Here is a 12642-nt window from a genome sequence, read left to right on the forward strand (position 1 = left end):
TAGATAAGGTCTTTCACGGCCAGCATAGTTTCTCCTTTGCACTTAGAAGGGGAGGGTGAAGCGAGGGAGTTGCAATCTGCAACTACAACACTAGATGCCAGAAAATCTTACACACTGGTCCTTTAACAAAAACCTTTGGAAGAACATAATGTTTGTGTCTGTTGTCTCTGATGTTCAGATCAATTTGACGGTGAACTCCCTTTTCATGACTGATAAAGTCAGCGCAGTGACCAGCCGCTTCTTTGATGGTGATATTCCAGCCTCATTTTTAAAGGCCACACTTCTTACATATTTCACACTTCGTCACACCAGAGGGATTTTAGGCCATCAACAGCAACCGAGATTCTCCCAAATCCCCCACTTTCCTGTTCCCACTCAATACTGTCTATGGCAGCAAAGACACTAATATGCTCCAATTACCAGCTGTCCAATTAACCCATATTTATTTTTACTGTTTCTTGTTCTCTTCTGTTACATGAGTAGAGTTTTTATTGGTGATACTGGCTGCAGAATGTAGGACAGATAAATAAAAGGATGGCAGGCTGTGATGGTAAAGACTCCTGGTGGAGTAAGCCAGAAAATCTGAAGCTCCAGCAAAATCCACTGCAGTGGATTTTGCTGGAGCTTCAGATTTTCTGGCTTATGAAAACAGTATTTACTTTGCTGTTAGATAACCTGATGTATCTTGCAGAAATTACACAGTCTTTGTCGCTCTGTGTCTCCTAGACGCCGAGGTTGTTTCGGTATGTTGTTCTCTGTGGTTCACTGTCTGCTGTCGTTTTGTTTGTCATTATGTTTTTCCCTGCAGCTCTCTGTAGTCCTGCACTTTTTGAGAATGTGCCAGGCACAGCTGAGTGACAGTAGTGATAACATGCAGAGTGAATGTTAAGCTTCCTCTTAGTCACAGGGAGACCTCATACACACACATGCGCACACACACACACACACACACACACACACACACACACACACACACACACACACACACACACACACACAGAGCGAGAGAGAGAGTCAAATCCTAAACCTGCATCTTTGATGTGCCCACTGGCACTAATGAGATTTGTCATCTTTTCTGACAGAATAACAGTGCTTGTTCAGTGTTTGAACACACACACACACACACACACACTAGAGGTAAAGGTACATGCTCCTGGCTGCAGCCTGAGTTTGTTGGATGACTTCCTAAAAGTGATTCAGCTCATTTCAAATATGAATTTCCCTTGTGGTTGCTGAGCAAACAGTGACACAGGACATCATTTTTGTGAAAGGACAGCCTTGATTTTGAGTCGGATGGATAGATGTTGATCTGAGGACAGAAAGGTGTAGGTGCGTGCACATGTGTGTCTGTGTGTTATCGATTTAAGTGGTATATTAATGTTTCCCTCAGACCTCCTCAGGCTCCTGTCGGTGTTGATGATATCTGTGATTGGTGAGCCAACAGGAAATTAAACCAGGAGCTAACACCTCGTAGCCTCAACAGCACTTCAAGGTTGAGACAACTCAAAGGGCCTTAGGCCACAGAAAATAACATTTCCACACCGACGTGCTGTTTTCGTGACATATTTCTTTTGGAAACTTTACTGTCTGGAGACCTCCGTGTTTAATAGGTTTTCATTTCTCCTCACCTTGGCTGTCTGGCTACTGGTTATTGGCCACAGTGAGTTTATACCTCTGATCATTCAAGAGGTTTTTCAGCTGTGTGATTGATTTAACCGTGAAAGGCCATGAAGGGCAATGGCCCATTTGGCCTCTTCATTGCCTGTGCACGCACGCTGATGGAGCTTTAGAAAAAAGCCTCAGTGTTTATTATTTGAATTTGAAATGAGGACAGAAGTGAGGTATGGCTCACAAAAGCATCCAGAGTGAACAGAAACTTGTTTGGGAAGAGCGTGTGCTTTTAAAAACTGGCTCATAGAGAGAGGGAGATGTGGCGTCAGAGTAGCTTTGTAGCATTAGTAGCAGGAACAAAACCTGGCAACTGTAGATGTGCTGCTTGGCTCCAGCCTCCTTACATAACATAAAAAAGTAGAGAGTAGCCAGAGGCATGCGAGCAGGACTGATGAACTGCTGGGCAGGGAGTGCCCCTCTGATACCTGGAGGCACCAAAGCAGAGGCCATTTGACAGGTCTAAAAATAAGCAGGAGATGAGAACAATGTGGTGACAGAGAGAGTGAGTGGGAGCATAATGGCAACACCTCCTTCTTTTTCAATTCCCAGCTCTGTGAAATGTATTTAGGGATCAAGAGTAGCCTTTTGTGTGGCTTTGATAGTAGCTGGAAATAATCTCAACCCAAACCATCTCCAGATGACTCATCAAACTGAGTTTAGTTCATCGCAGCACCTTATATAACTTTAGATTTATAAGGCTGGACTTCCCGTCTTTTCCACTCTGTAATTCCCCCCCCCAGACCCCTGTGTGCACTCTCTATCTCGCCCCCTCGCTTACTGTGATGTTTATGGGAACTGTGTGCATTGCAACACTCAGCTTAACTCAACTGGCCACCCATCCTAATCGGCTCTCCTGGCCAGAGCACTAACAAGCTTAAGGCAAAAACCGAGCAGTGGTCAGCAAGAAAACTCAGCCAGTCACGGATATTTTTGTTGACCATCGGTGCTGTAATGTGTGTGTGTGTCAGGTATGCAAATGAGAAGGCGCACATACTCTTTTTCTTAATGCTGTTCCTATCGCACAAGACCTGCTGCGAATAAATGTAGCTAAATATACTTATCAGCTGCAGCAGTAAATTGTGTGAGTTAGTACAGCGAGTAGAGCGTCAGAGGCCGAAAAGAGAACATGATCTGTCTGCTCTCTTAAAGTAATTTAAAAAATCCCATTTCTGAAATGTACACTTACTGATAACATATTTTTTTCACTTCAGCAAAGCCCATGTACAAAAAATTTCTCCTTTTGTGTCCATCTAATTGGTTTTTATTGTATATCTACCCTGGTTCGTTGGCTTGTATCATCTGCAGTGATTTGGATTCTTCTTGTCTGAGCTGTTAAAACCGGCTGGAAACCACAGAAAAGAGAAACATAACCCCAGAGCTTTCTAATCCACCCACTATCCTCTGCTCTGCCTCGATCTGCATACGATGTGGGAGGCTATTGTGTGAACTCACTGATCTGATGCCACATTGAATATGGGCAACGCACACACACTTCACACACATAACCACTCATTATTTAATAAAAGTACCAGAACTGTAATCAAATAAAATGTGCAGGGAGAGATGTCTACTGTATTACATGTATTACAACAATGTGCTTTTACCGCCTGCAGTTCATTGTTCTCTGGGTAGATCTGCATTAAAATGTTTCCTAACAAACAGGAAATAAAAAGCTTGGGTTGTCACCGCACATGTGAGGCAAATATGGCCAGAAGCTGAAGATACTCTGGGGATGTTGATGTAGTTTGGGAACAATATTTCTGCCAACTTTAATTTTGATACAGCATAATTTTGTCAATAAGCTTGAATAGATACGATAGAAAGCTCTTTATCAGCAATTGTTGCCTCCGGCTGTGTGCTAGCTCTATGTTAATGTCTGATTTTTTATGTGCATTTATATATCACGCTTGACCTCACTGATTCAAATGTGAGCCATAAAAATGCTGAGAGGAAAGACCAAAATTGTGACAATAAATACTGCTTTTCTCCTCAACTTTCCACTGTTTCTTCCCCCTCACTAAGCACTCCGATGATTTCTAACTTACTGCTCACTATCACTATGACCAAGCTCCCATAATCCCCTCTGACACGTTCCACAGGCTGCATATTTTACATCCGAGTTGAAGTTATTTTCGTCTTGGCTAAGAGGTTGCAGAGAGTGACATCACATCACATCTGCAGCGGATTCTCTGAAAAAAGGAAAACGCAGATGCACAAGCATCAAAATGTGCAGAATTTTCTTCATAATAATAAGTTTTCTTCATCATGCATTTAGAATTTTATATGCCGGATCCATATAGTTTTGTTGGCTTATCTGTCCTCCTGCTGGCATTAAGCAGTTTAAAGTCTCTCTTTGGGTTTTTCTCTTTTTTTGTAGCAAAGGTGGAAATGAGCTGCAGCAGAGCGGGGCTCAGTAATCCTGCCCTCTATGCCTTCCAGCCACACACTCCTTATTTACTCCTGACAGCTTCAAATTGGAACTGTGATCACATTTTCCACACCGTTCCTCAGACGCGCTCACTTTTAGAGTCGACCAGCCTTACACAGTGAAGTGAGTTTTCTACCCCCCCTCCTGTTTCTCTCCCTGTCTCTCCCTCTTGATATCTCTCTCTTCTCTCATCTCTCTGCAGCCCGTGTTTGCTTGCTGCCTTCAGGGATTCATCAATATCTGACCCTGACATCGTTTTTGTTTTCTGTGAATCCCTCCGGCCTCTCTCTCTCTCTCAGTCTCTGTCTCTCTCTGTAGATTGGACAGTCCATTTGTTAAGACTGAAGAAAAAAAAGACATGAGATTGGATTAGGGGAACAGAGAAGGGGAAGACATGGATTAATCAAGGGCAGTGTGTTTCTCTGGGTGACAGCTACAGACAGTTCTGCCATTACTGTCCGATAAGATGGGAGCAAAGGCTCCTGCCTGACGAGTAAATATGTGTCTGAACTCTTTCTATCTGAAAAAAGTTCTCATTTGTACTTAAGCAATGTAGATTTATCTGAGGATTGCCTCCAGGAAGAATCACATATACATTTTCAAGACTTATTGTATAAAAATTGGCTAAAATCTACGTACACTCTCTCAGTTCAACCTTTTAAATGTAATTCAGTTAGTTTTACTGGAACGGCTGCACATAATTTAACTTGTAGATATTGTAAGACTCCAGTGTTGACGGTAAGAGTGGATAATACATTACATCTATAGACTGGAACAGATGGCAATGTCTGAACATGCATACACACACACACACACAGTCTCTCTTGCACACATACACACACTTAAAGGGCATTAACATCTAAATCCAAAAATGAGCTCAAAAGTAATCAATATCGCACTCCCTCTTGTTTACTCACTGTTAAATGCACAACCGATTGTTTCAGTACACTCCAAACACACGTCCAAGCTTAAACTCGCTCACGGCCCAAATGTTACTTGTGTCTATTCACATCCTTGCTCTTAAAGGGATGACAGAGAGCCCACCTTTAGCCTGCAGCCAGAACGCATACACAGGTTGGCCGTGACAGCCAGGCACTTTGTTTGAGTCCTGGCTTTGTGCCCAGACTTGCTCTGCCATGATGTTGTGGGCAGCAGATTGAGCGCTTGGCTGGACTTCACATTCCTCATTTGCTGCCCTGGTAGCACCCAGGCCAGCAAACAGAGATGAACATGGGAGCCCATGCTGGGGCCCAAGTGGACAGCAGGACTCGTCCCTCTGCACACGCCGTTACTGCTCACAATGACTACATCAATGAATGAAAAAAATTTGACAAACAATATACTGTATGTCAAGGTACATAGAATACAAATAGAACAAAAATAGAAAAAGAAATCTTTCTAAAAGATTAGATGGGGAATGCAATTGGATAGAGGAGGCAGATTGGACAATAACAAGTCCAAGTCTTTATATCCAAACTGGAAATAATAAAACTGGTGCATGAACAAGAATTCAACATGTTTGTTTGCATGATTTTGAGCCACATAAACATACAATTGACATCTTGACAGCAGGTAGGAGAGACACAGAGTATTCTGAGGGATAGAAAGTGTAATTACACTTGCAGTAGCTGAAGAGGTGGCGTGTAAATCTCAATGGATGGCCTGTATGCCTTGTGTATCAGCGAGAGCAGATGGTGCAAATAACAAAACAGCGATGATTTTAAAAAAAAAATTGCATTGGCAGAGGCCAAGCATCTCAGTTTCACATCATCTAAAAAAGAAATTAGGTCATCATGCGTGGATGTATAGGAGCAATATAGGAAGCGAAGTAGAGCTGTGGAAAAAAATTAATCTAAAACTAACACTTCATTTGCATTTAATATAAAGGCTGCTTCTCCTGTCAGCTTCAACTTTTAACATTCAATCACTGTAGGCAGCGAGAAACAATGCTAAAAGTCCTGTATATCAGAATGTCAAGCTTGTTGCTTTAATAATGGCGGAGGCTTGTTTTGCCACAGGCCAAATAACCGTTGTGCCATGCATACGCTGTTTAATGTGCTTGTCAAGTAAAGAAAGAAGCAATTAAAGGCAACTCCTGGTGACTACCCCTCATTTAAACCTAATAAGCTTTTTGTTTGTCATTTCCCCCTGTGTGTAAGCAACATGCCATCCTCTCTCTATGCAGCCGTGCTTTGTGGATCCAAGAGCTCCTAATCTTTTTGAGATTAAAATGAACCCTTCACCCTTTTGATTTAATATGATCCAAGATTTCATGTAGCTTGGAAATCAACATCCAGCTGCGCATTGTTGGTCAGATAAAGTGTCTTATTTGTTTACAGTCTTTCATAGCTGTACAATAATCTGAGCCATTTTTAATACACATAAATGCCATGGCTGTCTGCTTAGACTTGTGTGTGTGTGTGTGTTGGGGAGAGAGAGACACACACTGACACATGCAAAAGGGGGATGATGACCTGGAGCTACCAGTCTCTTAAAGCACTAGACAAATCGTTTTTGACAGTTACATTGTACGATTAAATATAGTTTAGTTTGCTCTTTACTCGGGCTGTTTATTCTGTTACATCCGTGATCTTAACGTTCCTGCAGCTCACTGCATGTTGCTGTTTTCTCCTCCTCCATCGCAGCCACACGCCTCGCTCACTTAATTTCTGCAAACCTCAGCTTTATTGAGGCACGAATCCATGACTGATTTTTCACCTGCACCTTCAATTGCTGCCTCAGCTCGTTCAGGGCTAAAAGCTTTATATGATGGATAATCTCAGCTGTTGTGTATTATCTTTGAGCCATGGCCACGTTTTGTGTGCTATTTTATTTCAATTATGTTTCCGTCACCCACAATAGTGCAACCTCTCTTTAGTATGATAACAAACTCCTCCTTTCTCTAACACTATAGTTTATCTCTCCCTCACTCTCTTATATACATACATCCCTCCCTACTCTTGGTTTAAAATTAAACATTCATTTAACTTTATGACTGTGTCATAAATAATTGCTGTGATTTAATTAGCCAACCTAGCAGGGGAATTTACTCTCATCTACAGGTTTTGGTTGGTTCCTAAAGCTTTGGCTTAATTAATGAATTCATATGCTGCCTGAGCCAAAGTCATATACTATGAACAGCATTCACACACACACACACACACACACACACACACACACCTGCTACTTTCTTATTGCCAGGCAACAATCAATTATTTAACGTTTCATTGAAGCTGCCTGCATGGCTCTGGATCTGTCGAGCTCAGCTCACTGTCCTGCTGTCAGCTACACAGACTTATGCACTTGTGCAGGAAATAAATTAAATACTATATTTGTATGTCTGTGTTTAATCAGAGATCTGTCACAAATGTGTCCTTGTGTCTCTCTTGGTCTCCTCTCCCTGCTGTCGCTGTGGGTGTTTTTCATGCCGTGTGTCTGTGACTTTGGCAAGAAGCTGCCGGGGTTATTCATGTGACGCAGTGATGTGTGCAGAACTGGGGAGATATTCCACATCCCTTTTGGGAGGCATTGACCCTCAACACTAAAGGCTGGGACCGTCTCTCAAGTACAGCGCCAACCTCTCACTCTAACAGGACTGACACTGACCCAGAAACACGCAGTTTGCAGTCAGTTTTATTTCAACTCTTTCGTGTGTGTGCTGAAGTAAAAGTGCAGGCAGGTCAGATTTCATCCTTGAAGGACATTGTTATTTTCCATCCCAGCAGGCTTGACTGTAGCTGTGACAAGTGATGTGTTGAACAGAAAATCTGAATGGACAGAAAATGGGTTAGACAGATGCTCACTCAATGTTTTACTATCTATTACTGAAATAGATTTGTTACTAATTGAGTTTTGGCTATTCATGGTTGCCCAACTCCAATAAAGTGGAGCAACAGAAAAGCGAGAAGTGCAATTGCATGGCTTTCAGGAAGAGTCATATGAGCATATAAGTGCTGATTTACAGGGCTACCAACACTACATTGCTTTAATATCTGACAGAGGTGTAAAGAAAACAACTAGACAATTGAGTTGCAGTTGAGTCTTTTTTTTAGTTTAGTTTTTAGTTATTTTTTCATTTGAGTAGATCGCTGATAAAGTATTGTATTGAACTGCTTTTGGAAGAAACAATAATTAGAGCAGCCCTACGGTTATATTGGACTGCTTTATGAAGATATTCCATTTAGGTTAGCATTGATCATGTTTTCCATCACAAGTAAAACTTTTAAAAAGTTTTCTAATAAAGAAAAGATGAGCTTCACTGAATTGCAGATGTGATCAGTTGATAGGTATTAAAATGACAACGGCCTGGGAACCAAATTGATCCATTCACACTTACCACATGGAACCAACTGTTCTTAGGAAGGGCAGTTTTTATTCGTAGACTGCTGGCTTTTATTAGTCTCTGTAATATTTGAGTGGAAGTGGAACTAGTTGTACCTCTGTAATATTGTCCTACTTTTCTAATCCTAGTTTTATTGTACACAAATGTAAATTGTTTGTATTTTGACTATAGTGTTTTCATCACAAGATATAATATTATTATTAATATATATTATATATTCTTTTGGATGTGGACGCAGGCCAGTAGAAAAGAATAGTAAAAACATTTCCTATTTTTGTGGGACCCTCTCAGGGACCCCTGGGGGACCCCAGTTTGGGAACCAATGCCATAAACCTACATCTGGTTGTGCCCCCCTTTACTCTCTTACAGGTTAGGAAGGGATTGTTTCAGGGCCAGTATGGACATGAGGAATAATTACAGTAACCAATAACTCTTTCAACTTACATGAGCACATGACGTGAGTATTAAAATAACCTGTTATTTAGGGATGATCATATTGTCTTCATTCACTACTTTATAAAACCCTTGCAACCTATCTGTTCATTTTTTATGCTGGCCTCTGATCTTCTTTCTTTTTCTTCTTCTTTTAAATCACAAACAGCAACTGCTGATATGCACTACTTTCCTCAGAGATACACTCATCAAAACTCTGCTTTACAGTAAAGCACTAGACTAGCGGTCAAAACTCCTCAGGCGGCCTTTAAGATGCTGTTCAGACTTTGCAGCACAGAAAGTAAGGAGATATTTTTTATGCCAGTCTGTTTAATCATCTTGCTAATCCCAGTGGAACCTGTTCAGATACGTACCTTTCTAGTCCTGGCTGCAGTGATTTGCAGAGCAGTCTGACATAATGCAAGAAGTCAGAAGCTGCTCGAGGCCCACAGCCACTGCAGTCTCTGGTTCCTGTTTATGTAAACACTGTTGTAAGAAAAGAAAGTGTGTAATTGCACACTCACACACACACAGTCTCCCAGTTGTCTCTGTATTTACTCGAGCAAATATGGTCTCCTTCCCACATCCAAAAGAAACTGTGCGTGTATGTCTTTAGTCTCCAGAGTTCCTCCAAGCTGTCTCCTCTCTTCCTCCTTGCTGCTTCCTTTAGAGCCCCCCTGGGTGCTTCTTAGCCTCCCCTTTTGGTCTCTCTCTTCTTTATTTACTTCATCCTTCCTTCAGTTCCCAGAGATCAGTCTTCAGGGGGATATCAGATGTCTCCTTCTCCTTCTACTCCTTGCTCACACATTTGGGTCCTTGGGCTCCCTGTAGACCTCCATCCCTCCATCCTTTACCATCTTCCTCTCCTCCACCACTCCTCTCTCCTCTCTTTGTCCTCGAGTCACCACTAATCCAGTCCCATGCCTTTTCTATATCACTTTGTTTTTTTTCCTGCTCCGTCTGAGCTCTGGTGAGTCACCAACCTTTGTCCAAGCCCGGCGGTGTGGGACTGTCCAGCCTACACACAAACACACAAACACACACACAATAATACGTCATGCAAACACTGAAGCACCAGCACATTACTCATCCTGCCTCTGCCTGGCTACAGCATGGAAATCTGCACTTCAAGTCATCACATCATATTAAGAGGAAAAGTTTAACAAGCCTGTTCACACACATCACCTACAGAGAGCCGTGTAATCAAGGAGACATTGTGGTGACATGGCCTCCCAGATAAGTTAAATTTAACAGAGCTGTTGATGAAATATTTGTTTGTAGCCACCATATTTGATTGCATCATGTTTCTTGTTTGTACATAATATTTTATTTCATGTCTCATCTGGTTTTAGCTTGTATTCTGATGAATCCTGCGTGTTACACATGCAAGCATTGTCACCGCTGTCCTCACAATGCATGTCCTCCTAATCGCCCCGCAGATATCACAGAGGAGAAATCAGCAGCTCACAACACCAGCAGAGACAGACGCCTTTTCGTGCCTCCTTGTGTGTGTCTGTGTGTACTTCATGCTTGTTGTGTGATGAATGTACTTGCTGCTTGAGAAATATGTCTGCACAGTTGGTGAAGTACATGTGCCACCTCTGAGTCCAAAGCAGGGAGACGAGCTGAGCAGCAACGATTACTCACACAGTCTTTTGCACGGCTGCAGTGAAGATCTAACACGGAGCTTGCATGCCTACTCACGCACACACATACACACACACACGCACACAAACACACACATACATCATACATGCATGCACACAGAGCTTCTGTAAGAAGTGCAGTTGCTCTTCTCACAGCATCGGGGGGGCTCGACTGCCTGTCTGGCTGGTCCAACAGCACCCAAAGGCCAGATGGGTTCAGCACGGCACTCACTGTAAGGCTGCAGGACACACTCCTGAACACACACTGGTGTGCATGCAAAGCAGGTATGACACACATGGATTCACAACAATGTGATGCCTTATGCACACCCATTTACTATCTTATGTACTATAATATAATATAATGTGGTTTTATTCCTGCATCTTCATTGTTATTGTGTGTTGTGAGTAAAGCACTTTGCAATATTTTGCTATGCAAATAAACTTGTATTGTGCTGTAGTATAAGTACTATCCATGATAGCCAGTGTATATTTGTACTGCATGTTTTTACCCACTGAGTGAGAACATGACTTCGAAGGAGTCAAATGATAAATTTGAGAGCTTGTGAGATGATTAAAAAGATAGAAAATAACTTCTGCTACATAAATTATTATTTTATTTTTATTTCCCAGGCTTTCCTCTAATCATTATTTTTAGCTACTGTGTCAGCTACGTTGGTCAGTCAGTCCACTACTCTGGTCCAGACTGAAATATTTCAACAACTAATGAATAGATTGTCATGACATTCTGTAAAGACATTCATGGTTCCCAGATGATGCCATCTTTACATTTACCACCATGAGGTTGACATTTATGGTTTTGAGTCATACATCTTAATACCGTTGGATGGATTGCATGAAATGTGATACAAACATTCATGTTCCCCTCAGGATGAACTTTGGTGATCCTCTGACTTACTTTGGCTGATGACCAAATACCAAAACTATTCCCATCATCCTCAGCTGCACTGTTTAGTGTTGATTAGCAAGTGTTAGCATGCTAAAAGGAGAAATGAACAAGGTCAATTTTATACCTGCTAATCACCAGCATGTTAGCATGCTGAAGTTAGCATTTTGCTCAAACAATGTCTGTTATTAAGTGCAGATTCAGGTGAAATTCAGACTTGTAAAAATCGCTCGAATCAAACAATTTGAGAAGGGAACCTCACTCTTTGCTTGCTTGCAGCTCACAGACATATGTGAAGGAATTGTAAGAAGACATTACCTCACTTTGAAAAGTCACAAGCCAAAAAGGTTTGGAGCCTCTCTTCTAAACACTCACATATCTCGATGTTTCCTTTTAAGCCAAAAATCCCTAAAATCACAATTACTCTACAACAAATTGACATTCATATATTCATGCAGGGGTTTTTTTTTAACTTACCCTTACCCACTCATCCATTCGCTCTCTGGCAGAATTAGTTTTCAAGAAATGAAAAGTGTGCCACATCCCGCTGCCGTGCTTCTCTTTGTCCTCCATTCACTGAAATCTGCACATTTCCACTTTGTTATGTGTTTTGTTTTGAGTGAGTGGGTGAGAATTAATGGGCAGAACCACTTTAAGTTGCCCAAGGCCATTAGCTTGTTGTTTTGTCTGTAGGAGTGGGAGTCTTTTGGCAGTAGGGTTTGGTGAGTCTTTGCTAATGGCCTTCAGTCGAGGTGAGCGGTGGTTGTAGATGTTTAAAGCTTAGAGCAATAATGCTGTAGTAATTACCTTTAGTGGAGCTTTGTTTTCTGACTGTTGATCGCGATAAAATGTTGATACAGCTTGATGGTAATTTTTGAGGCTGTGATGTTTTTAAGCAAATATCCTGTTAAATGTCTTTCACTCAGTGCTGATAACGGCCTGCTGTTTCCACTGTTCCTTCTCGCTAATGCAGTTTTCCTTCTTTTGAGACCCACTTTGACAGGCTAATGCTGGTTGTTTATTAGAGCTGACACATACTGTACTGCTGATTGGTATTCAACTTAATATGAGTCACTTTTGTAGCTGCCTTTGTGATCATGATTTACTGTAGTTGCTGCCTGAAGTGCTGGTGCCCCACTTGCAAACACTGCAAGATTCATTTTGTAACAGAACAATATTTTACAAACTGCTGTGGTGTCAAAAATAAACATTTTAT

This window comes from Dicentrarchus labrax, unplaced genomic scaffold, assembly GCF_905237075.1.
Source record: "Dicentrarchus labrax unplaced genomic scaffold, dlabrax2021, whole genome shotgun sequence".
Taxonomy (NCBI): domain Eukaryota; kingdom Metazoa; phylum Chordata; class Actinopteri; family Moronidae; genus Dicentrarchus; species Dicentrarchus labrax.